This window comes from Triturus cristatus, chromosome 10 (genome assembly GCF_964204655.1).
Source record: "Triturus cristatus chromosome 10, aTriCri1.1, whole genome shotgun sequence".
Taxonomy (NCBI): Eukaryota; Metazoa; Chordata; class Amphibia; order Caudata; family Salamandridae; genus Triturus; species Triturus cristatus.
The window spans coordinates 1,159,725,858-1,159,753,478 of record NC_140593.1 but is presented as its reverse complement, the minus strand read 5'-3'; the positions used below and the strand labels follow the sequence as shown (position 1 = coordinate 1,159,753,478).

General features: G+C 43.2%; 2 protein-coding genes across 7 annotated transcripts in view; both read right to left on the bottom strand.

Annotated features, from left to right (window-relative positions):
- LOC146796820 (metalloproteinase inhibitor 4-like) overlaps positions 1-27,621 on the bottom strand; it is a 129,013-nt gene that overhangs the window by 63,861 nt on the left and 37,531 nt on the right. The window contains exon 1 of one of the 6 annotated variants that reach the window (XM_085629550.1): positions 22,727-22,782. The exons of the other annotated variants lie outside the window; for them this stretch is intronic. The gene's annotated coding sequence lies outside the window, so the exon portion shown is untranslated. Of the gene's footprint in view, positions 1-22,726; positions 22,783-27,621 lie in introns of those variants that run through there. 6 annotated transcript variants of the gene reach the window in all.
- LOC146796821 (metalloproteinase inhibitor 4-like) overlaps positions 1-27,621 on the bottom strand; it is a 334,973-nt gene that overhangs the window by 269,828 nt on the left and 37,524 nt on the right. The gene's annotated exons all lie outside the window — the stretch shown is intronic.

Below are 27,621 nucleotides of genomic sequence, written 5' to 3'. Positions count from 1 at the left end.
GAGCCTCGCTTCTCCTCCGGTGCACTCCATGACCAGATGCTCTTCACCAGCGCCTCCGGTGCACCCCGACACGCACCCTACGCATCCCAGACTCACTCCACATCCGATACACACGTTGACCAGGCGCTCCTCACCAACACCTTCTGTGCACCATGATACGCACCCAGCGCGTCCGAGACTCCAGTCACCTCCGATGCACACGCGGACCAGGGGCTCCTCACCAGCACCTGCGGTGCACCACGACATGCACCCTGCACATCCGAGACTCACTTCACCTTCTATGCACACGTTGACCAGACACTCTTCACCAACGCCTCCTGCGCACCACGACATGCACCCAGCGCGTCCATGTCTCACTTCTCCTCCGTGTCCAAGATCACAGGGCAAACCTTCTGAGTGTCTCAATCTGCCACAACACGCATCCACCACGTCACTTGAAACTTCTACAGGAACTTTTATGTTCCTGTGTTTCCAAACAGGGAGCCAGCTCACCTCGGGGCCTTGGGGTAACAAGAAACAGCACACAGCACAGTCTTCTTCAAGCAGGGGGAACCAGCGCACGAAGCACAGTCCCAACAGCCTCTTCCTTGGTTTAAACAGCAAACTGCAGACCAGCCCCAGATCAAGAAGCAAGGGTCGGTCCTTCCCAGCAGTCTCTTCAGTTGTTCCTTCCTTAGCAGAGGTTCCTCTTGACCACAAAATGGGTCCAAGCCTTTTGAGTCTCAATCTATTCCTATTCCAACGTTCAGGGGTCTCAGCTCTTATAGTTATACCCCTAAATATCTTTGAATTCGTTGTGCTCAGGGGTCCCTGACCCCTGCCTAAATCAGTTATGGGTGTCTCCCTCCCAGTGTCACCTTTCTCCCTTTGATACTGGGGGTCTGGATCCTTAATCACTCAGCAGGAGATGGGTCAATTGTTTTATAGCCGCAACCCAGGCCTCTTCACCTCCCGAGGTTTCTACTACTCCCCCTCTCCTGATGCAGGTCAGCCTGGTGCCATCTCGACCCCTCCCTTATCAGATCCAGACAGTCAATCCACATTTAGCAGAGATAGACAGAAATGTTTAAAGCACAAAACTCAGCCACTTTCTAAAAGAGTGGTTTCTGAACATACAGTGATAAAACCACTTTCATAGAAAGATGTGTTATGACACTGTCAGTTCATACATACTAAACTTCACTTGTCCGTGTTAATCTTATGTCAAACTAGGCTAACAAACACAATACCCAGCCTCCCCCCTTCTGTCCTATGGGCAGGATGGCCTTTCACCAGTAAAAAATGAAATGGAGTGTTTTTCACTGTCAGGACATAACACACACCTCAGGATATGTCTTGCCTTTTACTTACACTGCACCCTGCCCAGGGGTTACACGGGACCGGCCACGGGGGTGCCCACTGTGTACCCAAAATGGGAAGTAAGGCCTGACAAGTGTTTGCACTTGTCAGGACAACATGCTAACTTAGCAAACTGCGTGCAGGCCTGAATTCCCTTCTCCGAGCGCCTTTGCATTACTAGCCCTGGCACACACAGTGCACATCACTAGGGACTTCACTAGTAAGGCAAACATACAAATCATGGCCAACCAATTACCATTACACTTTGCACAGGGAACACTTGCACTTTGACACTGATCATCAGTGGCAAAGTACCCAAAGCATCTAAATTGGCAACTCTATGTCAGGAAAACGGTCTAGGGGGAAAGCAAATCGTTTAGGGCACTTTAGCCAAAAAGGCCAAGTCCTACAGCCTCAATATGTTGTTTGTCTTTCATTTGATACTCCACGTTGAATCCTAATTATTTATAAGACTTGACTTCCTTGACTTCCTCGACTTTTTTCCTTCCAAGAACCACAAATAATTATTTTTGTGGGACCTACCAGACAGACCATTTTGTTTTTCTCTACATTTAATTCTAACCCATGGATGTCCATGTAAGTTTTTGAGGCATCTATACTTCGCTGAAGTCCAATTGGAGTTTGGCTTAATAAGACAATATCCTCTGCGTACTGTAAATATACTATCTCTTCTTGACCCAATGTAGGTGGATGAGAGTTGATTTTCTGTACAGCTTGTGCCAAGTCTGCTAGATATATGTTGAGTTGGCATGGAGCAAGTACGCACCCCTGTTTTAATCCTTTATTTGTAAATACTTTATTTGTTACACTCTTGCCGTCTCCTATTTTGACCGGGGCCCAGGTTCCTGTGTATAACGCTTTAATCACCTTCAATAGGCTTTTTGGTACGCCACATGTGGCCATTTTATTTCCACAAGCCCTCCTGTGGTACTTGATCAAAGGCAGACTTGAGGTCTACAAAGCAGGCGAAGAGCTGTGTTTTCCTTGTTTTGGCCTTTTCTGCTGATAATGTCAGGTTTGTTATAGCCCCAATGCCTGCCCTAAACCCTGTTGTAGCCGGGGTAAAAGAATAATGTCTTCTAGCCATATTTTGAGATGTTGAAGTAAACTGGTTGCATAAAGCTTCGCCTCCATGTCAATTAACACTATAAGTCTATAGCTTGTTGGTGCGGACGGGTTTCCACTTTTAAATATGGTCTGGAAAAAGCTGCCTTTCCAGGAATCCGGCACGGAGATATAGCTCGTTATATAATGGTGTAAACTACTCTGCTCAATAAGGAGGATTTCCTTTGAAGAGAACATTAGGTAGACTTTTGGCACAGCTGCTCCATCTAATTTTCGATTAATTATGTTTTTTTCAAGTTGTTCTGTATCCACGGCCGATGAAAGATTCTTGTAGCTGTTTGTTTTATTCTTTATGTCCCTTATGTCATCGATAAATATTGCCTGACATGATGATACCTGCCAGATGTTCATTTTGCAGTCTCCCTCCGTGAGGTTCAGCAGTTCTTTTGAAGCTGTTTCAGTGTACATTTTATGCATGTGTTTTTCCCACATGGTTGCATTTATACCTGAGTTTTGATGTCATGTGTGCCCTATAGACAAGCCGTTTATCAATTGCCAGAATTTTTTGCTATTCTGTTGTCGGCTTGCCAAGAGCAGTCTTTTCCACAGTTCCTCTCTGAATCTTTTTTTGGCCTACCAACAGTTTTTCATTGACTGTGTTCTCAGTGCGCATAGTCTATTTTTATCACTTCTTGTAGCTTGCTTTGTCAGTTTCATTATTATTCTGCTTTCTCGCAGAATTTGCATTTTTTCATTACGCAGCTTCCTGCTGTACCATGTTTGCTCTCTGGTCCCCCCGTTTAGGATTCTCTTAGAATTGGTCCAGCAAATCTGACTATTTGTTGTAAATTTTTCCAGTAGTTTGTTTTTTAATTGTTCCCATGCTTTTTGTAGATCCTCTTCTTTTATTTGTTCTTTTCCCCCTTAATTATTCTACGTTTTATTGGGTCTAATGAACCAGCTTCACTCAACAGGTTTTCAATCCCTGACCCCCTCCATTTCAGACTTTTTAGATTATGTGTTAGGGGAGTGGATAATAGGTCATTAGACTATTGATTCAGCTCTGACTTGTATTTTATTCCAATGATCTGTGGAAAATGATCACTCTCCCTCCGGGCGCTTATTTGAAAGTGACATACCTGTTGCATTGCAGATTCATTTACTAGAGTGTGATCTATTGTGGAGCACTTATTCCCACTTGAAAATGTGATAGCGGCTAGTGTGACATCTTTTGAGTTCCAGTTAAGAAGTCTTAATCCAAGCTTTTCCAACTTGGTTTTATAAGAGTTCCCTTTTTGGTACAGATTCTTCATTTTAGTGATTTTACTCAAGTTTATATTAAATGCGCCCGAGATTATATTAATTGCCTGTTTGCATTGTCTCCGAATAGTTTTGAGTATTTCGTACAGGAATTTCATATGCTTCTATTTTCGGTCTTTTCTAGGATGGATGTAGACGTTTATTAATATGAATGCTGGCTGTTCCCCGCTATCGTTCTCTCTTACTATTCTTAGTGCCTGCACCCAACTTTTCCTGATTTCTAACTGATCTATTTGCCATCTGAATCTTGTCGAACAGAAGAGTGCTAATCCGCCTTTGGGATGTCCAAATTTTGACGTTTTCTCTGCCAAGACATGTTAGCCTATATATCCAGTTATTTGTATTGACTCTTGGCACCACGTTTCCTGCATCGGGATAATGTCATACTGTTGTAAAAATTGTATAGCTTCTTGATGCGGTAGGAGATTCCCAAGCCCATGAACGTTCCATGAGCAGATGTTCAGCCTATCTTGTTCTGATATTGATATAATTATCCTGTTGTCAGGACTGAGTTGTTGCTCTACTGATATGTGCCCAGGATCCTTCCAGGATTGATGCCCTTGTTGTGTTATAATTCTCCCGATCTACCTCCTTCACCTATTCATTGCTGGAATACTTTGTAATCCTTACATTTTCGTAAGTGTCCCAATTTGTACCTGCTCCTGCAGCTCCTTTTAGGATTGAAAATCCTCTTTCAAATTCGAACAATAGTGGTCTTGGGTAGCAGGGGGTTTGATTGGTTGTAACTCTATCCCCGATGCCCTAAAGATCCCATGATTATTCTTGATTTGCTCTATTATTTCCTATCAAGCCCAATTCGTCATTGTCGCCTCTGTGGTATTTCTGAGAGGGTGAGGCACAAATTCCACCTATATCAAATCTGAATATTTAATGTGAGTGAGTTCACTTTTTTCCTTTGTTAGTTTTGAAATTGTGCCTCCATTCAAGTTGTCGATTGGGCCTCGTGACACATTGTGTGGTATTAATAGCAACTTATTTTCGATTGGTTCCATTTTTGTTTTTTGCCTCTCCAGATTACAGTTGACTGATAGGGTCTTTGTTATGTCCAATGTTGAATTGCGGTCTTGTGGTGCTCTACGTTCTTCCCCGACTGCCTTTTATGCATTGTTACTTTATCTCTCTGCTGTGTTCATTTGTTGTTTGTACAAGTCTCTGATTCAGCTCTGCGCTTTACTTTTTGTTACGTGCTGTTAAATTTTGTTAATCCTTATAAATTGTTACTATCCGTTATTTTTTATCTTTAATTTCTTTCAAACTTTGCGCATTTCTGTCATGATATCTTTTCTCCTTTATTTGCTGCAATTCTTTTCCTCCAGACTGATGATCCTTTATTTTTAATGCTGGGCCCAGGTCCAGATCCACATCTTCTTTATGTGTCCCCTCCATGCAGATTATTTGTTGTTCATTCTTTGAAGAAGGTCGTGCCTCGCGCCCGGGTACCTGCGTTATTTCCAGTGTCTTCTTCCGCATTTTTTGTTGTCTCCACCATCGATTTCTGTTTGTTTGTATGTTGATCGATAAATTACAATAGGTTATTTTGTTGTATCAATTTTCCCTTCTTTCTTGCTTTTCTTTGTCTTTTTTTATTCCTTTTTGTAATATTTTGTACATGTTCCTCCACTCCTATCTCTTCACTCTCCTTACTTTGCTGACCAATATTAGATGTCGTTTGGAGATCAATTGACTTTTTCTTTAGATCTTTTGCTAATTCTTTCCCAGTTTTTTGTCTGGGGGATGATTTCTTTGAAGCGTGTGACTTTCATTTGTCCTTACTGAGACTTTTGAATCTTCTGATTCATGTTCTTGAACAATCTGTCTCGTATGTACTCTTGCTGCTTGTACCCTTATTTCAGTCAATATATCAGTAAGAAGTCATATCAAACTCCTAGGGTTTCACAACGGCATGTTACTTGCTGAATGTAATTATGTTTTAGGGCTCTCTAGATCAGGTCATTTAATGCTTGTAATTTTTTGTCAATGTCCACTATGTGTACTGCCAAGATGTTTAACAAGTCTAACTGAAGATCCTGTTTATCTGCTTGGTGGAATATAGCTGTCGACATTGCGTCCATGGTTGTCAGGAGAGCCCCCCAGGTTTTGTCTCGGTCCTTCTCAGCCCGATCCTGGTTCTCTTTGTTCCCTATAGGGGAAGCTCTACTGGTACCTGCGGCCTCCTGTACCTTTTGCTCACTGTTCTTGAGCAATGGTGATTGTGATAATATTGATATGTTTTTGAAAGTGAATCTCTTATTTGCCTGTGGGCTTCCTCTACCTGTCACAATTGGGCTTAACCTGATTGAGGATTTATCATTCTGTCTCCTCACCTCCCTGAGAGATTTTAATATTGATTCCTCTGATATGTTAGTCTTTAATTGACTGACCTCTTGTATGTGGGATGATGTATCAAGGAGTTCTATCAAGGGATGTTCCTGTCCTTCATCTCCAATGTTTCTGTTTGGGTCCAGTGATCTTCCATTAGGTCCTTTAGACTTGAACTGTCCCAGGCTTTTGGATGTGGAAACGGAAGTGTCTTTAGTATTACTACCCTATGAATCTGTGCTTATACTACTACTCTATTTTTTGGTGTGTCTCCAGGTGTGTCTTGTCCCACAGGTGTTTCCCCTTGCTTTTGTTCTTTTGAGCGGGGGGGCTTTCGCTTCCTATGTGTGACTGACTGACTGCTTCTAACTCTGCTGTATATCCAACTATCTGGGGATTTAGAATGGATGTTGATGGCGCTGGATGCTTTGATCCATTATCTTGTACCCCTCCTTTTTTATTACTGTTTCTGTTTCAGTTTCAGTTGGCTATCTCCCTTTTGTTGCTGCTGTTTGCGGCGGAGATTGTTTCAACTTTCCCTGTCTATCGGACTTCTCTGATTCTAACATGGAGTCAGATCTCTAAGACTCTTAACAAGATCTCTTAGTTTGTCTCTTCTTGCCCCGGGATATACAATACCTCGGTTTCGACCAGACCACCTAGTGGCTTTTTTGTTTTTCCCGCTTAGTATGTGAGTGAGTCTCCTCTCGAATTTAGAAATTGGCTTTGTGCTAAACAAACTTCTTGACAGCCCTGGTTTTGCCTGGTTGTGTCTGTAACTGTAGCTCTCCTTTGTATCTCTCTCTTTGTTCTTGTAATTGTGGGTTGTGGGTTGATGATTTTAAATTCATTTTGTAGTTACACTCCTCACCGTGCTCTGCTCCACTTCACGCCACAGCGTGGCAAGTAGCAGGTGGCAAGTGGGGCCCCCCAAAGGTGCCTCAGGCTGCACCCAAATTTAACCGGGCAGCCTCAGCCAAGCTACTGGGGCCACCTGCGGTCCAACAGCTGTCACACCCCACATTTCCCACTCTTGCCACATCCAACATCCAACAGACTCTCTGGCTTACCCACCTCCTGTGGGTCAAGGTCAGGGGTGGAGTGTGGGTGGGGCTAGGGTTGCCAGATCTGGAGCTGCAGTTTTCTGGTCTATCTGGACCGAGACTTGGTGTCCTCAACACTCCTTGAGCCTCATGCCTCTTCTCCCTGCCTCGCTCCTGGCATCTGTGAGGGGTCCAAAGCTAGGACTGTGGGCGCAACCACGAGCAGGCTGCAGATAGTGGGATAGCGAACTGCGAGATACAGTGGATTGAGGGGTTACAGTGGCGGTTAGCTGCCGGGAACCACTGGGAACTGCGGTGAGCCTCCTGGCCTGTGTGTTGTTAGCGTCATCCAAGGAAACACATAGGAAGGCACTTCAGCGGACATAGATTGGGGGAAGATGGGCAACACACCTGTTTTGATATTGCTCTTTAGTGTGATTTATACTGTTTGACTTTGCTTTGTTTAACCTTTTTCATTATGTTACTGTCCTGTAATGAAATGACACATTTGGTGGTGGTGAAAAATTCAGAGTAAAACAGGACATCAAATATTGTAAAATGTTCTGAAGAATTTAAGTCTGTTCTGAACTAAATGTCGGATCATCCTGGCTTTCACTCCCGCATATTATGTAAATATATATACCAATTATTTGGGAACTCTTGAATGGAAAAGGGAAATGCTGTGCAGGCTTGATGTCTTGAATGACAAGAGAATTCTCTTCCCCAGGTTAACCTCTGGCTGAAGAACTGAACATTCGGCCACTATCTGTATTTTCAGTAAAGGATTTCATTTTAGTGGCTTGAATGTTTGTGTGCATGAGTACTTGTAGAGTGGGATCCCAGCTGTAAACCAAAATAATGCTGTAGATAAATGTAGCAAGGCTACTTGAAGGAGATATATGTGCAACATACTTACAGGTATCAGGGCATTACTCATATGGTCTTGGTGAACAGGAGCAGATCCCTAATAAGGTGCCTTTTCAATTTCTTCAGTAATGAAAGAAAGATGGAGCTTGCCAAATCAGTATGGAGTTGCCATTACTGGACTTGTGTGCGTAGCAGCTGAAGATGTATTTTCTGCTACTCTTCTGGCTTTACTAGGTATTGATCCTCCCAAAGTCATTCCTTCATAAAATGCCAGTTGGGCAGTAGTAGTAGGTGGGTTTCCTGAAGTATATGGGTGTTCTGGCCATGCTGTCATATGGCTTCATGAGTCATTGTGATGACACTATCTTTGATATCTGATAAAGTAGGAGATAACGTTTCTGCACAAGATCGGGAGCCGTGCTGACCTTAACAATACACAAGACAATATCACCATAAACCAAAACACAACGACAACAAAATAATTAGCATTTCAAGGAAATAAGGACTCCGGAGAATCAGCAGTAAATTGAAAACCCTGAAGGTGTATTAAAATTTGAGGAGGCATTATTGAAGGTAAAATATAGTTAATCTCAATGCAGGCAAAATGATAATAGGGAATTAGCATGAAGCGCAGTAAAAGGCAGCAGAAAGTCTAGTAGAAGGATCAGCTTCGAAGAAAATCCCAAAAGAATTCTAAGTCCAGTGTGCGAGACAAACCCACAGGGGTTCAGTCTCTGATAGTTGGGACAAACAACGTTTGGCTCACCCTCAAATGCACCAGTTTATATAGAGAAATACACAGCAAAAATATACACTGTACCAATTGAGCAACATTTTAACAAAGCTGTGCAATCATATCACAGAATAAATGCAAAATGGCTTAGCACCATCCCCTAAATATTAAAAAATATTGAATGTACTTTTGATATCACGTCAACGGATGCAATAGCACAAACCTTCTTACATGCAATACAATGACAAACTTATTCATGAATGTCTTTCTGTGGCACAGTAGAAGGAACTAAAAAGGCTTTGGAGGTTGCAGGCTAAAGGAAGGCTGGGTTCACTGTGGACATGATTTTGCTGCAAAAATCTGTTTCCGTAGTGTATATTTTGAATGCATGTGGAAAGTGAGAAACGAAAAACAGTCACATGTTGATTTGATAAATGGAGTCGAGGTATACTTCTGACCAAATTTGACTAAATTAAGAAACCACATTTCCACTGTGTGGGATCTACTCTAAAACATATGCAAATTTTAATTAATTAAACCAGCTACATCAATTCCACTGTGTAGAGGATGCTCTTACGATGTGCTAGGTTGATATCTGGGATGCTGAGATCAGGGCATTGCTTCCATCTATTTAGAAAAGGAGCAGTGTTTGAACGTCTTGATTTGTGGAGTTTATGGTAAGGAGCCTGAGTCTTCATAGTTATTTCTTTACTGAACCTAAGGCTGCTGCTGATAAGGGAACTAAAAGACTTGGCGCTATCTGAAAATACATGGCCTAACTTCTGGCGGTTCATTCGTGTGAGCTCTTCTTGAAGATCGGATTGTGTGCTACTGTTAGTGATCAGCATGTGCTCTGTTTTCACACAAGGCAGGGGATCCTGCCGAAATGCGTTACAGCATATAAAATAAAAATAACCTGATTAAGAAGACTGGAGTGGAGGTGTTGGTGTCTGGCTAACTGAATCTGTATGCCGGAGGTGGTCTTTGATGTTTTGCCGCTTCCGGCAGAGTGCGGCTTCACTGACGCGCCCTTGCTTTGGAGAACCAACCGAGACTTGGCTGATGTGTAAGGGAATGCACATTTTATATATAATTCACAATTCAAAGATACATTCCAAAATTCTTGTTATCTCGCTGTGGATATGATTCAAGTACAGGTCAGTGTGTTTTTAGAAATGTTGATGTTTCGACCTTTGGTTGTTTTAAAGGCCAACTGCTCCTTAGAATGGGGTCTTCATCAGGACAAAAGTGGGAGCAACCTAGAGAGATACCAATGAGTTACTAGCTCATATATGTGAAAAATAACTTGGGTATAATAGGAGGCGGTATTCTAGCTCACCTAACTATCACTGTGCCACGATACGTTAAAAGGTATCACAAAATGGTCCAGTAGGCTCCTGGTCAGGAGGTAGATGGAAAATCAAAACCACGTTCCTGTAGGGATCAGCAGGGTTGTCGTTATTCTGAACTTTAATTAATTAGCATGTAACCATTCATTTTAAGAGAATATTGATGGGCCTGTGCCAATCGTGAGTATCCCTACTAGAGAATGGTAAGTATCCATGAATTTCAAACTAATGACAACCTTTAGGAAATGTATGTGGATATTTTATTTTATCGAGTGGGATAGTCATGATCGGCACAGGCCCATCAATATCTAATTAATGTACATGCATGAAAGTGGAACCCTGATCTGTATTACAACATTGGGGATATTGCATGCATAAACAGTACGGTTGATATAGATGGCTAATCATGGTCCACCAATATTTTCAAAATTAACATGTGTACAAACGGAAAACTGTAAATACCCAGATTTGCTAAAAATAACTTTGGAGATATATGTTCCAAACAGCACGGTGATATGGAAGAGTGACAGTCACGTGTAGATTTTCATTCTTAGTAGAAAGCACACTGAATCTTTCTAAGTGCAAACAGCACACTAAAATAATGCTACTATCATTAAGGGCACAAAACTAACATGAAAATTCAACCATTCATATGATGAAAAACAGACATATTACACGATGTCTGGCATGATGTGTGAACAAACTACTCTTTTTATTTACAGCTGAGAGCAAATTCATTCTCGCTCGCCGGAATGAATACAACCAGCAGAATAATTAGATCCAGGGGATAGTATTCCACCTGTCGTGAGTAATATAAAAAACAATGCTGATGTCCAAAGACATACCAAAGGCGGAAAATGGCTGTTGAGGGTTCTACACATATTTTTTATCAAGATCCCCATAGGTCTTAGGGCTCCACTCCTCTTTGATCCTGTGTAATATATTTGGAAGCTGAGTGGGACCCCAGACAGCTTCTACTTCCCTCATTTGATAGATTGTTAATCAAGGACATCACCAACACCTGTCTCGATGAGGAGTATCTTACAGAATTGAAATATGATTTCCCTAATAAAAAAACAGGCGTGGTTGACAACGATTTATACCCCCCATAAGGTTCACAAGAATCTACAACATCCACCAGACCGCACCAAAGTATCTGGTTGTGGGTCCTTACTGGAACCCTTATTTAAATATGTGGATTTCGTCCTCAAACCCTGTGCAGAGTCCACTATCTTAGAGACACAATGGAAACCATCAGACTCATTGACAAACTCGCCTTTAATCCCATGCAACAACTACTTGTAACTATGGACATTACATCCTTATACACCAGTATCCCACAGAGGCCAGCATTGGAAGTTGTAAAGATTGTTCATAATAGTAGACCACAACCTATCCAGGTGCCCACTGACTGTATCTTACATTCATTGGAAGTTGCCATGATGAAAAATTACTTCTTCTTTCAAGGGGACTACATTTTACAAAGCAAAGGAATTGCAGTGGGTGCAAGCTTTGTGCCAAACTTGGCCATAATGTTTATGGGCAAGTTGGAAACCAACTTCATCTTTAAAGAGGACAAAACGCTTTGGAAAAGATATATTGAAGATATCCTCCTCATATGAACAGACAATGAGTCTGACCTTACAGCTTTCCATACATAGTTGAATGACAGATCACAGGACATTAAATTTACTGTACAATATGACTCTTGCAGTATTGACTTCTTGGATGTCTCAATCAAAGCAGAGGAAGGTCACCTTTACACCACCTTGTTCGGAAAAAGTACCGAAAGGAACACCCTCCTTCTTTAAACTAGTCATCACCCTAGTAGCTTGAGGGATAACTTGCCCTACGGGCAATTACTTAGATTACGTAGGAATTATTCCCGTTAGGCAGAATATTTCAAGGAATCAATAAATCTATAACACAGATTTTCAGAAATTGGATATCCAAAGAGTCTGCGCAAGAGGGCCTGCAAGAGGGCTTGCTTTAACCCTAGAGAACCTCTTCTGGAACCTAAACCACAGTCTGCAGATACCATGACTAAGATGATTTGTGTCACCACCTACTGCACACGCAGTAATGATATAAGACGGATCCTCAATAGCTATTGGAGATTTATCTTAGACAAAATCGACACAAGCTTGCCAAATCGACACACGCGAGCCACTGATGCATTCCTTTAAGAAAGGTGGAACATACCTAAAGTCCTTGGACATTATAAATGTGGCCATTGCAAAGCATGCAAACTTACTACAGAGACCAAAAAATTCATCAATAGAGGACACACTTTTCAAGCAAACAATCAAAGACATTTGTACAGCACAGCTACCTCAACTGAGGCGTCCCAGTGCTCAAAGCAAGACTGAAGAATAGATTTGGCCATCACAATCTAAGCTTGATTGAAGAGCCATGTTTTTAAATCTTTCCTGAATCCCTGTTCCGACCCAGCCATGTGAACGTGGATGGGCAAAGCGTCCCAAAGCTGGCCATCTGTACTGAGAATGACCTGCCACTTCATCGAACTTTGGCAAACCTCGGAATGTACTAGGAGTCACAGGTGGTTAGATCTCAGGGCTCTCATCTGATGGTACAGGCTAAGCTCATTCCTGAGATAGTTTTGACCTATGCCCCTTAAGGCTCTGAAAGCAAATGTCAGGGCTTTAAACACAGCCCTCTTGGCAACTGGAAGCCAATGAAGTTGTCTCAAATGGGGGGAGATATGATGGTGAAAGTGGACCCTTCAGATGAGCCTAGCCACTGCATTCTGTTTTATTTGTCATCTATGGATCAGAGAAGCTGAAGCCCCAAATATAAGCTATTCGCCTAATCCAAATCCGAAGTCACCAGCGCATGGACTATGATCTTTCGGGTCTCCAATGGAAGTAAATACAATAGCTTTCTGACAGAAATTAAATGATCAAAGCAGGATAAAGAAATATGCTGGATTTGTGTCGTAAAAGAGAGATCGCAATCAAACCTAATTCCTACATTTCTAACGGACGAAACCGGTATCGGTGAGGGATTCAATTCAGAAGGCCGCCAAAGACTTTTGAGATGAAGAATCAGACAAATTGCAATAGCGTAAATGTAATTTATGCCATCATATGCCCATCTGGTTTATTGTAAATTGGTCAGATCCACCAGAAGGGTAAAACACAGATACCACAACACTGCAGCCCTGTGAGTTGTAAGGTTCAAGGGCACCACTGCTGGAACACTTTCATACATTCAACCACCAGTGGATAGCCTTAAGTGGTTATTCCTCGAAAAGGTAACATTGGGCCCCTTGAGGTGGTAACATACGAGATATACTTAACCTACATGAGTGCAAATGGACGCACATGTTGAACACTGCTAACCAAGAGCTTAATGAACATGCGGAGATTTCAAGACAGCTGTCTCTTCTCAATATGGGTTGAAAAATCCACACTACTATGTTACAATTTATTCATGTTCTGTTTGCCATCCTACATGTCCTAATTTGCACTGCTTGCCACAGCCTGTATGATCAACTGATGTATATTATGTTTATATGTGTATTTTATGATTTCTCACACAAATGTATTATTACTTGTATTCCTACATAACCATATATTTCAATTATGAATAGGGTTCCTGTTTTATGATCTTTATTCTGAACAATGGTGCTCCCAACTATTGATTTATACACATGGTTAAGCAGGCAGCTTCTAACACAACTGCTTAAATATGGATCATTTTTAACCATCATATATATTTTACCAATCTTTGAGACATCTGATCTTGGTGCGATAATTTTTACATATTTTGTATTGAATCTAATGGACAATGTATCGTATCTATTGAGGACCATTTGCCGTAGTGACTTTTGCGCACTTACTTGGTGGTTGTTCATGTTTATCCTTTAGTTTTATACAGAGTTATTGTTCAACCCTTTGTATTCATACATGCATACCCGCGGTGAGGCTTAAAAACTCCCATTCCTTTATTGACATGATCTATCACTGACGCACGTACACGTTGTGACTGACAGCAGCTAGCGACTGACTTCCCGACTTGAACTCATCTACGTGCACATTGAACTTTTCGGTTGTCTATTTTTAGACAGTGCCACCGCCGTCCTCGCAAAGTGGTGAGCTCGTTCCAGAGATTCCAAACAAACAAACACAGTGACTTTATTACAGCGCGGCCTTTCTTTTAATTCAATAAATGCGCTAAACTCTCCTAATCTTCCCAGTATTAAGCTCGACTAAATCCGGTAATGGGACGCTCCTTGTTATGTTTCTCCTCTGGACAGAATAGGAACCTGATTCGTTCGAGCTAAGCCTTAAAGACATAATTCAATTATTTTTTAACTAACCAAGTGTATATTGTTTACGAATATGAATGGGTGAGTACCTGAATCCCCTCTGTTTCTGTTATTAGACTATTAAATTCTCTTAAAATGAATGGTTGCATGCTAATTAATTTAATTTCAGCATAACAACAACTCTGCAGACCCCGACAGGACCGTGGTTTCGATTTTGCATCTCCCTCCTAACTAAGAGCCTACCGGCCCATTTTGTGATGCCTTTTTCCACTGATCGTCGCAGAGTGACAGTTAGGTGAGCAAGTCCACCATCTCCTATTATACCCAAGATATTTTCACACATCTGAGCTAGTAACTCATTGGTACCTCTCTAAGTTGCTCCCACTTTTATCCTGATGAAGACCCCATTCTAAGGAGTAATTGGCCTTTACAACAACCAGAGGACGAAACATCAACATTTCTAAAAACACACTGACCTGTACTTGAATCATATCCACATTTAGATAGCAAGAATTTTGAAATGTATCCTCGAATTATGAACTATATATAAGATGTGTTCAATATCTTCAGGAAGGCTCCATGTCATTGGTCTGTAAAATAACTTTATTGTATGTACTTAGTCAATTTATTCTCACTCTCCTCTTAATTTTCTTCTGTTCACAAGCACTCTATCAAACACTTGTCTTTACACTTACCTTGGAGCAACTGCTCAAAACACTTCATGATGTAATTTAATTATATGTTGAAAAGAATTTCAATACAAGATTGCAAATGAATTACCAATTGCATATATTGTTTTTTCTGGAGTATGAATCTCTGTTGTGACCAATTTTGTTCTGCACCACTTTATGGATTGGCACAAACTTTGACATACCAATAGAAAAATAATCCTTCATAGATTGTGACAGATTGTGTCTTTACACGTGTCTTTTGTGCCGCTTTGTTCGCCATAAATTGGCAGGGTATGCTCAGACGTGAGTCCCTTGCTCACTTCGCTCACTTTGCCACTGGATTCAAGCAAGCCTAGCTGAAGACGGCTGAAATGCCAGAAACCGGTCCTAGGATGCTTGTTTCCGGTCCAGGGAAGGCATGGCTTGGCAGTTCGGGCTGGACTGTTCCCATGAGGCACAGGGTCAGACTGATTTGCATATGGCCATGTCTGAACTGGGGTGGGAGAGTGGGCTAAAGAACGGTGATGGATCAACCCCGGATCTGTTGACTGGGTGTGAGTGTTTGATTGGTTCTGATGCTCCGTCCATCACCACCCTCTTTTGTACCGCTTTGTTCACCATAAGTTGGCAGGGTATGCTCAGACGTGAGTCCCTTGCTCACTTTGCCACTGGATTCAAGCAAGCCTGGCTGAAGACGGCTGAAATGCCAGAAACTGGTCCTAGGATGCTTGTTTCCAGTCAAGGGAAGGCATGGCTTGGCAGTTCGGGCTGGACTGTTCCCATGAGGCACAGGGTCAGACTGATTTGCATATGGCCATGTCTGAACCGGGGTGGCAAAGTGGGCTAAAGAACGGTGATGGATCAAACCCGGATCTGTTGACTGGGTGTGAGTGTTTGATTGGTTCTGATGCTCCGTCTATCTACACCCTCTTTTGTGCCGCTTTGTTCGCCATAAGTTGGCAGGGTATGCTCAGACGTGAGTCCCTTGCTCACTTGGCCACTGGATTCAAGCAAGCCTGGCTCAAGACGGCTGAAATGCCAGAAACCGGTCCTAGGATGCTTGTTTCCGGTCCAGGGAAGGCATGGCTTGGCAGTTCGGGCTGGACTGTTCTCATGAGGCACAGGGTCAGACTGATTTGCATATGGCCATGTCTGAACTGGGGTGGCAGAGTGGGCTAAAGAACGGTGATGGATCAAACCCGGATCTGTTGACTGGGTGTGAGTGTTTGATTGGTTCTGAGCTCCGTCCATTTACACCCTCTTTTGTACCGCTTTGTTCGCCATAAGTTGGCAGGGTATGCTCAGACGTGAGTCCCTTGCTCACTTGGCCACTGGATTCAAGCAAGCCTGGCTGAAGACGGCTGAAATGCCAGAAACCGGTCCTAGGATGCTTGTTTCCGGTCCAGGGAAGGCATGGCTTGGCAGTTCGGGCTTGACTGTTCCCATGAGGCACAGGGTCAGACTGATTTGCATATGGCCATGTCTGAACTGGGGTGGCAGAGTGGGCTAAAGAACGGTGATGGATCAAACCCGGATCTATTGACTGGGTGTGAGTGTTTGATTGGTTCTGATGCTCCGTCCATCACCACCCTCTTTTGTACTGCTGTGCTTGCCATAAGTTGGCAGGGTATGCTCAGACGTACGTCCCTTGCTCGCTTTGCCACTGGATTCAAGCAAGCCTGGCTGAAGACAGCTGAAATGCCAGAAACCGGTCCTAGGATGCTTGTTTCCGGTCCAGGGAAGGCATGGCTTGGCAGTTCGGGCTGGACTGTTCCCATGAGGCACAGGGTCAGACTGATTTGCATATGGCCATGTCTGAACTGGGGTGGCGGAGTGGGCTAAAGAACGGTGATGGATCAACCCCGGATCTGTTGACTGGGTGTGAGTGTTTGATTGGTTCTGATGCTCCGTCCATCACCACCCTCTTTTGTACCGCTTTGTTCACCATAAGTTGGCAGGGTATGCTCAGACGTGAGTCCCTTGCTCACTTTGCCACTGGATTCAAGCAAGCCTGGCTGAAGACGGCTGAAATGGCAGAAACCGGTCCTAGGATGCTTGTTTCCGGTCCAGGAAAGGCATGGCTTGGCAGTTCGGGCTGGACTGTTCTCATGAGGCACAGGGTCAGACTGATTTGCATATGGCCATGTCTGAACTGGGGTGGCAGAGTGGGCTAAAGAACGGTGATGGATCAAACCCGGATCTGTTGACTGGGTGTGAGTGTTTGATTGGTTCTGATGCTCCGTCCATCACCACCCTCTTTTGTACCGCTTTGTTCGCCATAAGTTGGCAGAGTATGCTCAGACGTGAGTCCCTTGCTCACTTTGCCACTGGATTCAAGCAAGCCTGGCTGAAGACGGCTGAAATGCCAGAAACCGGTCCTAGGATGCTTGTTTCCGGTCCAGGGAAGGCATGGCTTGGCAGTTCGGGCTGGACTGTTCCCATGAGGCACAGGGTCAGACTGATTTGCATATGGCCATATCTGAACTGGGGTGGGAGAGTGGGCTAAAGAACGGTGATGGATCAACCCCGGATCTGTTGACTGGGTGTGAGTGTTTGATTGGTTCTGATGCTCCGTCCATCACCACCCTCTTTTGTACCGCTTTGTTCACCATAAGTTGGCAGGGTATGCTCAGACGTGAGTCCCTTGCTCACTTTGCCACTGGATTCAAGCAAGCCTGGCTGAAGACGGCTGAAATGCCAGAAACTGGTCCTAGGATGCTTGTTTCCGGTCAAGGGAAGGCATGGCTTGGCAGTTCGGGCTGGACTGTTCCCATGAGGCACAGGGTCAGACTGATTTGCATATGGCCATGTCTGAACTGGGGTGGCAAAGTGGGCTAAAGAACGGTGATGGATCAAACCCGGATCTGTTGACTGGGTGTGAGTGTTTGATTGGTTCTGATGCTCCGTCCATCTACACCCTCTTTTGTGCCGCTTTGTTCGCCATAAGTTGGCAGGGTATGCTCAGACGTGAGTCCCTTGCTCACTTGGCCACTGGATTCAAGCAAGCCTGGCTGAAGACGGCTGAAATGCCAGAAACCGGTCCTAGGATGCTTGTTTCCGGTCCAGGGAAGGCATGGCTTGGCAGTTCGGGCTGGACTGTTCTCATGAGGCACAGGGTCAGACTGATTTGCATATGGCCATGTCTGAACTGGGGTGGCAGAGTGGGCTAAAGAACGGTGATGGATCAAACCCGGATCTGTTGACTGGGTGTGAGTGTTTGATTGGTTCTGATGCTCCGTCCATCACCACCCTCTTTTGTACCGCTTTGTTCACCATAAGTTGGCAGGGTATGCTCAGACGTGAGTCCCTTGCTTACTTTGCCACTGGATTCAAGCAAGCCTGGCTGAAGACGGCTGAAATGGCAGAAACCGGTCCTAGGATGCTTGTTTCCGGTCCAGGAAAGGCATGGCTTGGCAGTTCGGGCTGGACTGTTCTCATGAGGCACAGGGTCAGACTGATTTGCATATGGCCATGTCTGAACTGGGGTGGCAAAGTGGGCTAAAGAACGGTGATGGATCAAACCCGGATCTGTTGACTGGGTGTGAGTGTTTGATTGGTTCTGATGCTCCGTCCATCACCACCCTCTTTTGTGCCGCTTTGTTCGCCATAAGTTGGCAGGGTATGCTCAGACGTGAGTCCCTTGCTCACTTGGCCACTGGATTCAAGCAAGCCTGGCTGAAGACGGCTGAAATGGCAGAAACCGGTCCTAGGATGCTTGTTTCCGGTCCAGGAAAGGCATGGCTTGGCAGTTCGGGCTGGACTGTTCTCATGAGGCACAGGGTCAGACTGATTTGCATATGGCCATGTCTGAACTGGGGTGGCAAAGTGGGCTAAAGAACGGTGATGGATCAAACCCGGATCTGTTGACTGGGTGTGAGTGTTTGATTGGTTCTGATGCTCCGTCCATCTACACCCTCTTTTGTGCCGCTTTGTTCGCCATAAGTTGGCAGGGTATGCTCAGACGTGAGTCCCTTGCTCACTTGGCCACTGGATTCAAGCAAGCCTGGCTGAAGACGGCTGAAATGCCAGAAACCGGTCCTAGGATGCTTGTTTCCGGTCCAGGGAAGGCATGGCTTGGCAGTTCGGGCTGGACTGTTCTCATGAGGCACAGGGTCAGACTGATTTGCATATGGCCATGTCTGAACTGGGGTGGCAGAGTGGGCTAAAGAACGGTGATGGATCAAACCCGGATCTGTTGACTGGGTGTGAGTGTTTGATTGGTTCTGATGCTCCGTCCATTTACACCCTCTTTTGTACCGCTTTGTTCGCCATAAGTTGGCAGGGTATGCTCAGACGTGAGTCCCTTGCTCACTTGGCCACTGGATTCAAGCAAGCCTGGCTGAAGACAGCTGAAATGCCAGAAACCGGTCCTAGGATGCTTGTTTCCGGTCCAGGGAAGGCATGGCTTGGCAGTTCGGGCTGGACTGTTCCCATGAGGCACAGGGTCAGACTGATTTGCATATGGCCATGTCTGAACTGGGGTGGCAGTGTGGGCTAAAGAACGGTGATAGATCAAACCCGTATCTGTTGACTGGGTGTGAGTGTTTGATTGGTTCTGATGCTCCGTCCATCACCACCCTCTTTTGTACCGCTTTCCCCTGATCGTGGCACAGAGCTAGTTAGGTGAGCTAGCCCACTGCCTCCTATTATACCCAAGATATTTTCACACATCTGAGCTAGTAACTCATTAGTACCTCTCTAAGTTGCTCCCACTTTCATCCTGATGAAGACCCCATTCTAAGGAGTAATTGGCCTTTACAACAACCAGAGGTCGAAACATCAACATTTCTAAAAGCACACTGACCTGTACTTGAATCATATCCACATTTAGATAGCAAGAATTTTGGAATGTATCTTCGAATTATGAACTATATATAAGATGTTTTCAATATCTTCAGGAAGGCTCCATGTCATTGGTCTGTAAAATAACTTTATTGTATGTACTTAGTCACTTTATTCTCACTCTCCTCATAATTTTCTTCAGTTCACAAGCACTCTATCAAACACTTGTCTTTACACTTACCTTGGAGCAACTGCTCAAAACATCAGGATGTAATTTAATTATATGTTGAAAAGAATTTCAATACAAGATTGCAAATTAATTACCAATTGCATATATTGTTTTTTCTTGAGTATGAATCTCTGTTGTGACCAATTTTGTTCTGCGCCACTTTATGGATTGGCACAAACTTTGACATACCAATAGAAAAATAATCCTTCATAGATTGTGACAGATTATGTGTAGATTCATAGCACATAACACTTCCACACCCCCTTTATAACTTGGCTCCCTCTTTGTGGATATGCATGATTTTAAAAAGAACACTAATAATCTGAATGGGCCAAGTGTGTGCCACAATGAGGCACATTCGTCAAATAGTGCCAGCGTTATAAGCAGATGGTGTTTGAACTCACAAGCTGTACAAAAGTGTTAACCTTTTAAATCCTAGTTGTCTCGGCCAATCAGATCGCTCTATTTTTTAAATCTGTGGTACCACGTGAGTCCTTTGGAACTCCCGGCAGACCAACCGTCCAGCTATCACTTTATTTAAACACTAATTTCTCAAAAACGGGTGTACGCCACATAATAAAATGCATGCTTTCTGAGTGAAGACCTAACTTTCTGACAAATTTGGCATAAATTAGTTTAGTTAGTTTTTTCTGTATTAGTTTCAATGTGAATTAGCATGGAAAAATAATGTTTTGGGACTCTCTCTGTTTTTCTCCCCATCTCATTGACAGATCACCCCGACATTTTCCAGGAAGTAGCTTGGTAGCTACTTTTACATTCATTACTTAAAATGTATCTTGGGTTATTTGTAAAATACATTGTACGAAAAAGAAAAATCAGTTATTTGAGGATTCTCACATTTAGGCAATCTTCTCTTAAAACAAGCTCTGCTCACATGACTGCCTGTTTTCTTCATTTTTCTATATTCTCTATGTCAGTAGGTGGAGAGTCCTAAAAACTGATTGTCCGATGTAAATGTGCATCTGTGCTTTGTATAGAAGAGGCTAGCTATGTATAAGGTCTATACTGCACTTATGCACCATGTAATATAGGTTTCTTACCCTAATATACACCCCTATCCCATAGGAAATACAGTAAACAGCATTTCTGCACATCCTGCCACCTACCTCAACACCAATCTGTATTTTAGAGCCTCGGAGTGTGAAAGGGCATATGAAACAATTACTTTTAGTTAAGACACCAGTGAAGACCCCCATCAATATCACCCACCACTCTCAAACTCACATAATTTGTCCAACTACCAGATATATACTCTTGAACAAGCAACCTATGGAATTTGAGTAGGACATTTTGAAATGCACTCCTTTTACATAAATGTAATATTGTACAATATTGCAATACATATTCACAACCCATATACCTCTCCAACCACTCATTGACTATATGCTTGTCTTTTACTCTGCGCAATGGTCTCCTGCCTTTTGGCTAGGGTGGTGCTATAGAAACACCATATGCGTATATACATACATTTCGGGAAGCATGGGTACTCAAGATACATGTGTAGATGGATCGGATCAGCAACTCGAGATGGTATATTTGACTCAACCTGTTGGATACACGCTCTATTGGCTCAGACCTTCGAATGCCGAATCTGAGCACCTATGATCAGGAAGAGCCACTGATCACCTTCTGTGATTGGAGTAACCCATTTAATAACTGAGCTACTTTGCAATAGGCTAATTATAAAACCACATCGCACTTGACACTGATAACCCAACACATGATTTTTTGGTCTATTGAACAGGGTAAGATGAAAAACAGAGGGAACTTGTTAGGATTCATTACTAATTTAGTAGATGCATTAGGCTATTGGTCCAGCAGGCCAGCAGATACAAAATGTGTTTGTGTTTTTTATAAAAAACATATATTTAAATAAGATAACTGAAGTGTTTTTCCCATTCCGAAACAAAAAAACAAATTGCATCCAGGATTTTGGAATATAGGAAGTTACCTAAAAAAGGAAGTGCACGAGTACCAATATGGGGCACATGGAAACCTCCTAGTACAAGTGGCAGTGGGCTGCTTTTTGGATCGCAGAGTGATCTTTATTCATTCATCAAACAACTAGCCTCAACGGAACACACACTTTTCCCATAGACTCATAAGTGATTTACTGCTGTGGAGTAATATTGCTCCTAAGTGAAGTGCCAGATCCTAAACTAATGGATTATGGCATGCATTCCTCGTCACCTTCCTATAAATTCTAAGACTTCTTAGACTTATACATTTTTAAAATTATGCTGTAAGCTCAATGCATTTGGGAGTGAATCTCCTAAACTCTCCTAAAGAGGATTGGTCACATCTGCACTTTTTGTTTGCTCCGTAGGTTGCAATATGGAGCAGGTATCAAGAGCTTCTTTCAGTCGTTAACAGAGAAACTCCCTTTCTTCTTATTCTGCAAATGTGACCTTGCCCTATTTAGTTGGGCACAGAAATGCAGCCATCTTGTCCATGTAGCTAAATTTTCAGCCAAGGTTATTAACTCTTCTAAGTGGCACCCTATAATACCAAGAACAACTCAAAACAGCAAAAGCATCAAAAGCACAATTAGAATAACAGCATCAACAATAAAAGAGTCTCAACCAGAAATCAACACTATAATATTATTAACAACATAAGAAAAAGAACATCAATGAAATGTATAAATTCAGTTCACCTGTTTAGCTAGTCACACGTTATCCTGGCTTAAGGCGAATAGGGCTAGCCTGTTTTTTTAATGTTGACCCTCCATATATAAGCAATGAGGCTGGTTTGACGTGTCTTGTGCAGCAGGTGGTTCGGCATCTGCCCACTTGCGGGCGTGCCTACATTAACATACAGTGCAAAAAAAATAGATAATAATGATCAGTTTAATGAGGCAGTGATGAGGAAAGGGAATTCAACAGAACTGATAAAAATGCCTTTGAGGTAAGGACAAAAATAACAAACAAGAAACATTAAAACAAATCAAATTAACCAAGTATGAAGAATTAAAATAACAATTTAAAAAAGGGAACGTCTAAAAGGGAAGGTAAGGAAGATGTAGAAATAGAAAAAACGGAAATTTAAGGAAAAAACACAAAAATAAAAAATTAGTAAAATAAGACAGCAAAGTACAAATTAAAGCAGACAATGAAAGCTTCAGAAAGAAAAAATCAATTGTAAAATAGTAAGAATTATCACAAAATAAATTAAATAACAAAAGGTGATGAATGGAGAGAAGAATACAAAGAATTAAGATAAATAATAAAATTAAAATAAAGAAAGACATAGACAGTTGAAACTATCAGGTACAAATATTGAACTAGTGCTGGATAAAAAATGTAATGTTTATAGAAAATAATAGAACAAATGAGGCGAAGTCAAGACATAAAATTCCTGTATAGGTGGCTCCTGACTTTGACATTTTGTACACTTCCTTTAAGTTATCTAAGCATGCTGCTAGTATTGTCTCTGTGAAACATGGTAATATCATGGGGGTCTCCTCCAAAAACGGTAGTAATCTCATCATTAATGATAGCTTAACTCCATTCTGCAACAACTGGTAATCACAAAAAAAATTCTACTAATCAATAGCGATACATATAAACACTAACTCTGCATCCGTGCATTATGCACCATCCCTACACATCAAACAATGTGGTGGAGTGAGCACCATGTTTAACATGGCTGTCTCTTTGTCCCTGTTGGCTCTATCTGCCTCACGTCGTTTACCTTCCTCTGTTCACATCTATCTTGTTCACGAATACCTCTTGGCCCCAGCACCTGTACTCTCCTTGCAATATTGAGTGACATACGTGTCAAGCATCAATGTATCAGATCCATATTTTGGACGATAACACATCACTGGACTGGTTGGAAAAGTAAATTAACCCTAAACTAAAATTTGTAGGAAGTGATAGTCACCTGATGTGGGAATAAAATCGAAGTAAGATTTTTTGTGTGAATGATCTTATTAAGTCGACCTTTTGGCAGTCAATATTTTGGAATTCTTTTTGTTGTTGTAGTACTTTATTCGACATAGACAAAATGTCATAAAAGTTCAGCACAATGTGTATAAAAAACAGTTTAAAAACAACCATACTACAACAAGCGACTTCAGTTCATACAAAGTTAAAAAGGATAAAAAATTTCATATATGCACATATTATATTCACGTATCCTCTATCATTAATAATGTAAACAGAATAGGTTGCAAATTCAAGGAGGTGGATGGTATACTTATAAATGGTGCACCTTGAGCAGCCTGCGTCTTAACCTCCAGGCCCAACCCGGGTATTTGGCGGTCCCACAGATTACACTTGGGACAGATGTTTCATATGTCAAAATGCGCAGTGCCACCCTTGCAGACCTTATACCCAGATTTTTGCAGACAGGTTTAAGCCACCTTAATCTGGGTTGCCTGTACGCCTGGCAGGCAAACATAAAGTGGCCAATAGACTCTGTGGGCGAGGCACAACCGGGGCAACCTGTTGGGTTCGTGATTGCCTTGCTCCAACTAGATTGAAAATCATAAAGAGGGAGAGTACCATACCGCAGTTTAAGATATAGTGATCTGTCATGAGGCGATTCAATAAAATCCAAAAAGGGCTCCAGATTGGGAGCCGGTTTCATGTCCAAAAGACGCACAGTGAGGACACCCTCCTGACTTCTTAAGTTTTCGGCCATAACTCAATCCCAATAATTTTTTTTTAGCATTAGTTTGGGGGGTGGGACCTGGGTCACCCAGGCTTCTTCCAAACCAATCTTCTGCAGTTGTTTTTTCAAATTCATTACCCAGGGGATCTTATGATCTGCTCCCAGATTTAATAACTCATCCAGGGCTGAGGCATAGTGGTGGAGTTCGGGGGACCTTCTGATCCTCGACCAGAATAAAATGTGACGCAGCCTGGCCACGTTGCTGATGTTTTGTCTGCCAAAGTCGCTACGGAGTGGAACTAGTGGGGTGGACAGGGGAAGCGAGACTAAGTCTCTGAAGAACTTGTTCTCAGATCTAAGTAACTCTGTCAAGTTTTCAAAACCCCACAGTTCCGCCCCGTAGAGGGCTGTTGACAGTGCCTTCCCCTCGTAAACCTTAACGGCCGCCGCTATTGGCCTACTGTGTGAGAGCCTCTGATGTTTCGATATTGCCCCTGCAGCTCTTTTGTGGGCAAGGAGCATTTTAGAAAGATGGGGAGCCCATTTGAGCTTGTTATTGACCCTCACTCCAAGGTAATCAAAAGCGTCCACTAGCTTAAGTGTGATGCCGTTGAGGTTGATGTTATTCCTGAAGTTTTTTGAGGGAGAGAGCGCCATCATCTTGGTTTTTGATGTGTTTATTTTCAGCCCCCTGATGTCACAAAACTGGGAAAAACGGGACAACAGTGTTTGTAAGCCCATAGGGCTTTTCGAAATCAAGAGAGTGTCATCAGCAAAGAGCAGGGTAGATATTTTTTCCCCGCACAGGGTTGGGGCATCGACCCTGTCGCCTCTCAAATAGTCTGCCACACCATTTATATAGAGAGAGAACAGGGTCGGGGCCATGACACAACCCTGTCACACTCCTTTCTCAACTGAAATCCTCCCTGTAAGTTGTCCCTGCGGTCCCCACCTGACTTTGGCAAAGTTGCCTACATGGAGGCGTTTGAGGAGGTCCAGGGTTAGGGGAGGGATACCCAGGTCGTATAGTACCTGCCACAGCTGTGATCGTGGGACCAGGTCAAAGGCTGTTTTTAAATCAATAAATGCCAAGTAAAGGCTGCCTTTTTCGATAACCACAGATTTCCAATAGATGGTACAAAATCTGAAGACCTGGTCAATAGTGCCTACTCCCTCCCTGAAGCCCGCCTGCAGGTGACTCAAAATACCCTCCTCATCTATCCAGGCCTTAATCCTGGTTAGGAGGACTTTGCCAACCACTTTTTGAATTACATAGATTAAGCTAATCGGTCTGTAGTTGGCAGGGTCCCCTCTATCCCCTTTCTTGTATATGGCCACCACCTCCGCCCCCTTCCAGGAGTCCGGAATTGGACAACCTAGGGCTAAATTTTTAAGGAACCGAAGGATGAATTCTGCCCAGAGGTCTTTTTCGTGGAGCAGTAGGTCACCTGGAGGTCCGTCAGGGTCAGCTGCTTTCCCCGGGGCAATCATATTTATTGCAGAGAGGACCTCAATTAGAGCCAAATCGGGCTCCGGCTCGGAAGGTTCCGGATACTCCGATTCAGGCACCTGCTCCCCATGGCCCACTCTTTCCCTAGATGAATAAAGGTTTGAAAAGTGTGAATACCATTGGGACCCTGTTATATGGTTCGGGATTGGATCAGCCCCACCCCTCATACTAGTGTTTACGAGGTTCCAAAAAGGGGATGAATCTTTTAGCAGTGCTGCGGCCTTTAAGTCTTGCCAATGGGATTCATCCCACATACGCTTTGCCGTCCTTATAGTGTTGTAGTACATTTTCCAGGCATTAGTAATGGCTAATTGGTCCTTGGATTTAATGGCTTGAGATAGAGACTGTCTCATAACCCTGCAGTCTTGTGAAAACCAGGGGTTTTCTGTTTTTGGGGGGTGCCGCTTTAGATCCCCCTTCTCCTGTATCACAAAGAAATTCCCAACCCTTGCTATCGTTTGTTGGTAGACTTCTAGGAAGTCATTGGTGGGGAGGGTCTTCGAGTGGCAACTAGTGAGTAAGTCCATTGCTGCAATGCCATCTTCGACTGAGCTTCTGATTTTACCCAGGTCCATCTCACGCTTTGCCACCCTGGGCCACTTGAGACGTCTATTACAATTTGTGAGGGCCACCTCTCTAGCCCCGGGCCTCTGTTCAATCGGATGCTCGATAAAAGTAGTGGCCAGGCCCCTCCTGAGTTGCAAAAACAGGGGGTTGTGATCGCTCTCGGGCCTATCGACCACTACCATATCAATCAGGTCTGGCCAGATCTCTATACTCAGTAGGATATAATCGATACGTGAGGGGGCACCGGTTCTCGTAAATGTAGGGGCACCCAGGCCATCTGAATGGGTTCGGCCATTTGTGGCCCTCAAGTTAAACTCCAAGGTGAGAGCGTTGATTTGTACTGCTCTTTTAGACCAATTCTTCAATGGTGGGAGAGTTAGTTGGGGTATACCCTGTTTAGAGTCAGTATCACCAATACCCAGAATGTCATCGCTGCTCAGGGGCTCAAAAGTGCAGTTTAGGTCCCCGGCGACTATGACGCCCGCCTTAGGGGAGATTGCAGAGAGTTCAGACTCAAGAGCTGAGACAGTTGGACTTGCTTGTCCGCCGGGAGTACCCCTAGCATAAATGTTAAATATTTCAAGGGGAAGTTGATGGACTGACCCTTTAATAGAAATATGCAAGAGGTCATGAGATGTAGTTGGATGCCACTTAACTGTCCAGTTCAGACTAATATTGATCCAAATTAAAAGACCCCCAGAGGGTCGACCTCGTGTGGACCTAATCGCTGGAACGGAAAAGGTAGAAAACCCTGATCTATGCAGGGGGACCAAACTCCAGGTTTCCTGAAAGAGGATAACATCGAACTTGTCAATGAAATCACTCCAAACAGGGTCTGTGAGGTTCCTCCTTAGACC